Here is a 5,363-nt window from a genome sequence, read left to right as displayed (position 1 = left end):
TTCAAATGTAACTTTTATATTGCTTGGTGGTTCTGTTGAATATAGATAGCTGTAAGAACAATGGGGAAGGGAAGCCAACAATAGAAAATAGAGGAGCACTGATGAACCCAGAGATCAAATGAGAAATAAGTTACCATCCGAATATGTTCCTTTAGTAAGACCTAGTAAGACCCTGAGATAAAAATTAGCCCCCAAACCTCGATACTCTCTATCATTCTCTCTACAACCCTGGAGCAGCCTGGAAGCTGGTCTTTCATACAGCAATAGGACAGGAAGTAAACAGCACAGTATCCTAGAGACAAGCTAATGGAGAGTCCATGGAAGGGAGCTGCTTACTGACTTGCTTCCCATGGCTTCCTTATCCCACATTCTTAATAGAACCCAAGCCCAACAGTCAAGGAATTGCACCATCCACCATGGGCTGGGCCCTATCCCATTGATCACTAAATGAGAAAAATGCCTTCTAGCTGGATGTCATTGAGGCATTTCCTCAATTGAGGGTCCTTCCACTGGTGATTCTAGCTTCTGTAATTTTGAGACCCTAACCTAGCCAGTTTAGATAGGATCAGCTTATAAAGGGGAACACAATTTATTTTTTTCTGAGTTTTGGTGACTGGCTTACTATTATCCATATAAATACAACAATTTTCCTTCATATCATGATATTGAATTATTTACTGTCATCAAATAATAGTTCATTTTACATATGGTTACAAATTTAAGTGCCAATTTATCAGCTTATGCATATGTAGATCCCTCCAAATTTATTTTCTATAGTAAATGGAGCAGCAGTGAACTTGGATTAAAAATATCTCTATGGAATAATATGGAGTTCTCTGGGTATGTGAACAGTTGTTCCACTTTTAATTTTTTTTAGAAACAATAAAACTAGTTAACATAAAGATTTTATTAATGGCTTCCAAATGTGTTTTTTTTTTTTTTTTGGTTTTTCAAGACAGGGTTTCTCTGAGTAGCTTTGCACCTTTCCTGGAGCTCACTTGGTAGCGCAGGCTGGACTCAAACTCACAGAGATCTGCCTGGCTCTGCTTCCCGAGTGCTGGGATTAAAGGCGTGCGCCACCACCGCCCGGCCCCAAAAGTGTTTTGATGAAACACAAAGCATTATCATAATGCTAAAGCAGATAAAGACACAATAATAACAAAGAGAATTTATAGGTCACTGTCACTGATGATACAAAAATTCTCAATAAAACAGTAACTAAACAGTTTCAAAATCATATCAAAAACATCATTCAAATTGAATTGATTTCTATAGAAGGTGAAATATATTAATATAATTGTTTGGTACTGGTGAAGGCTAAAGCAGTACTGATGGGACCAGGGCCCCCTGAAGATCAAGTTCATTGCCAGCTATGGATTCAGTTTTCCTTGCTATTTGAATGTGGTACACAATGGTGTCTGTGACTTCACCAAGCAGTCATGATGCCCTGACAGGAGGAAAGCAACAAGAAGGGCAGATTTATTGACAACAGTTTTAGCTGGCTCCTTCAAACATCAGATGGGCACTGGGAAGACTCTCCCAGCTGCAAGTTCAAGAATGTAGTGGATCTCGGCCGGGCGGTGGTGGCCCACACCTTTAATTCCAGCACTGGGGAGGCAGAGGCAGGCGGATCTCTGTGACTTTGAGGCCAGCCTGGTCTCCAAAGCAGAAAGCTACACAGAAAAACCCTGTCTCGAAAAACAAAAAAAAAAAAAAAAGAATGTAATGGATCTCAGATCTTCCAGTCTGCTGATTCAAGCAGATGACAAAACTCCCATACTCATTTTGGTTAATTCTAGAAACACTAGGCGCTACCTTCTTAACTTTCTGAATTGAATTTTTGAGTGTGATGGGTAAGTAAACAACCAGATATAAAGCAAAATATAGCATGTAAATAATTTAAAGTAAGATTAAAACGTTTATTCCTCATCCAGACCAAACTGATTCTGGACAGAATGGAATAATGATTCATAAGAACAAAGGGTCCAAAAGATGGAAAACATAGAGAAGTGAAGCGGGTGATGTACACAAGCCACCAATTTTGATTATGCAAAAAAGCAATGCAGCCTTGTAAGATGGAGGAGAGGGTATAAAAAACCAGAAAGGTAGCCACCAATGCCAGGATGTTCTGGGTGGATCTGGACTCAGGGGAGTTTCTGCTAGAACCAGTATTGCTGCGGATATGTTGGACATTTTGCTTGTGTCTGTACAGAATGACAATCATGGAGCTGCTGGACCAGGTGATCATAATGGAAAAGAGGATTTCAGGACACAAAAGCAATGCTACATAGAGTGAGCCCCTGATTTCATCACTCCCTACAATTGAACAGTATCCAAAATCTCGTTTTCTTGTCATATTTTTGCTATTCCTTTCAATAAAAGGGTACACAAAGAAAATGAAATTTATCAACATGTACAAGACCCAGAGAAGGTCAATAGAGCAGCCAATGTACTTTGCAGCTTTGAATTAATGATCTTTCCAACAGAATCCCCTTGGATTGATGGTGATGGCTTGGAAGACACTAAGGAAGCAAATGCTGCCAATGGACACACTTCGCCCAAATCTTTGCATGTACAATAGGAGCTGGCATCCGAAATTATTCACAAACTGCTTCAATCCCCAAACTGCCATTGTGTGGGGCACTCCTGCAGAGAGAATGACCAAGGCATTGGATGCCATTAGGTGCATGAGAATCAAATCTGTGGGCTTTAGTTTGCATTCTCTGTAGTAAAGGACTAGATAGTAGAACATAAGAGAGAGATTTCCCAGAATTCCAGTGGTAGTTTGTGATAAGAAAATGATTCTAATTGCCAGATTACATAAATTCATTTTGTCATTCTGCAAAATTTCCTTTTGAATATGGCCCTTCTGTTTTTCAGTCTATTAATAATGACAATTATTTGCCGTTTAGATTGACAAAAAAAGCCTTTAATTCATGCACCAACTCAGAGACTGAAGCAGAGAGTCTTTTAATCTAAGAAGATAAACATCAGACCTGACCACTTAAATAGAACTTCATCCCAAAATTTTGACAGGAGTAGTTACTTCCTATGTATGTTACTGTGAGATTGCTCAATAACTTAGAATGTAAAATTGATGGAATGAGATCCATTAAGTTTCAGAGAAAATGGTCATGCAGGACAACATGATGCTGGCCTGTGAGAAACAACAAAAAGTGACAGCCCGTACAAACAAACATGATGTAAAACTTCTAAAATATATTGATTTGCTAGTTATGGTATGAAAGAAATAAACTTTAATAATGACCACAAATGTTAAATATTTCAATTCTAAATGTATATTTCACTTAGACTCATTAAAAATGTAATGAGAACTTTATAATACCACCAAGGATAGACACTTGCAAGCAGCTAAGTTTTCCTCCATCTTAACATGGGTGGAGCCATCTTTGTGTTAACCGGAAACTAATATCTTTTTTCTACCCCCGCTATAAAATGTCTCTTGCAAAATATCCAAACCTGTTCTAGAAACTGTGGGTTCAAATGTGCAAATTATTGCCTACTTCTAGCTTCTGTTAATCTTGTTTCTTGCATTACCTCCTCCTTCCAAAAATCAATAAGGATACATTTTATTGCCATTTTTGCTCATACCAGCTCCTTGTCAAGTGTATGTGAAGCTGCTTTGTGAGAAGTGTTTCTTTCCAGGCAGTCACCAAGCCCTCTTAATACAGACTCTTAATTTGGACTGTGATCATGCTGAGTGGTGTTTAGGTCTTTACTCTGTAGCAGCAATATCTAAAAAATTAGTAAAGCAGGTAATGCATTAGAATGATGGTTCAAGACACAGTTTATATCGCATTAAGAACTAGCTTTATGAAAATCACAACATATCAACACACACACACACACACACACACACACACACACACACACACACACACTAGAACAACATATTTTATTCCTGCAGGAGTATGCACATGAAATCATCTTTACTAGGGTGAGGTCCCCCTCAAAAAGTAGGCAGAAGCAGGTTGGAATCCATACCAGGCTGACGCAAGCAGTCCTAGGGAGGGCACTGTTACTCTACATAGTTATTAGCAATGTGAGGATGGTCAGCCGAACAATCGAGAACTGGGGCAAAAATTTCAGCAGTGAATTTGGGAATCTGAAGAAGTTAAAGCAAAGTGCGTAGATGAGCTGAGGCCACTGGAACTACCAGATGCTAACAGTCTCCCCTTCTCCATGCACTGTCACTGCAGAACAACCTAGGAGATGGTTACACAAAATAATTAAAATTATTCTATTAAGTGAGGTAATACAGGCCCAGAAATCACTAGCATACACTCTTTCTCAGCATGGTTTCATTGCTTATACTTGTTTAGAAATATGTATTTATGTGATATGAATGTGTTGAGCCCAGAATAAAATAATATGGTGAAAAAGAACCTCTATAAGAGGCTGGTGAAGGTAAGAAAACATAGGATATGAGTAAAGATGGAGAAAAAATGATTGCAAAACAGCTATGCTGGAATAAGAGCAGGAAATGGAGAGAAGAAGGTTTGGATCAACCAAAAGAGTAAATATTAAAAAGTCAAAAATAAATCAGCTATTTTAAGGTAAGTAAATACAAAAAGAAAATAAAAAGTGAAAAAAGTAGTATTCAAATACCAAACTTGGACATGATTATAGATAAACCAAGAACTTCATAGCCTAGTTTCATTTGTGAATGTCACTACGAACGTTGTAGGAAACTAGTTACATCTGCTTAGTTTAATCAAATATGAAGCTGCATGCAAATAACCATGTCATAAGAATAACATGTCTTTGTTAGTGCTTCTATTGTTGTGAAGAGACACCATGAAAATGGCAACTCTTATAAAAGAAAACAGTTAATTGTTATTGTCTTACAGTTTCAGAAACCTATTTCATTATCTTTATGGCAAGAAACATGTAGGGAGATATGGTGGGGGAGAGGTAGCTGAGAGTTCTACATCTTGATTCACAGGCAAAAGGAAGTGAACTTAGTTCTACACTGGGCATAGGTGGAGCACATGAGACCTCAAGGTCAATCCCCACAGTGACGAACTTCCTGCAACAAGGTCACCACCACTCCAGCAAGGCCACAATCCTAGTAATGTCACTAGCCATGAGCCAAGCATTCAAACACATAAGTCTACAGGGTTCATATTTATTCAAACACTCTCATTCTACTCCCTGCCCTCAAGGGCTTGTTGACATAACAATTCAAAATGCATTTAGTTCAAATTTAAAAGTCCCCAAAGTCTATCACAATCTCAACAATGTTTAGAAGTGCAGAGTTCAAAATCTCCTCTGAGAATCATACAATACATTAGCTGTAACTTAGTTTATAATAATATCAAAATTTTGAAAAAACCCACATA

At 38.1% G+C, this 5,363-nt stretch overlaps 1 pseudogene; it reads right to left on the bottom strand.

Moving 5' to 3' along the window:
* Nucleotides 1-1,819: 1,819 nt before the first annotated feature.
* On the bottom strand, nucleotides 1,820-2,839 carry LOC107400494 (vomeronasal type-1 receptor 4-like; annotated as a pseudogene).
* Between the last annotated feature and the right edge of the window lie 2,524 nt (nucleotides 2,840-5,363).

Source organism: Peromyscus maniculatus, chromosome 1 (assembly GCF_049852395.1).
Source record: "Peromyscus maniculatus bairdii isolate BWxNUB_F1_BW_parent chromosome 1, HU_Pman_BW_mat_3.1, whole genome shotgun sequence".
Taxonomy (NCBI): Eukaryota; Metazoa; Chordata; class Mammalia; order Rodentia; family Cricetidae; genus Peromyscus; species Peromyscus maniculatus.
Note: the sequence above shows the minus strand (reverse complement) of the source record. Positions and strands in the feature narration are given on the sequence as shown.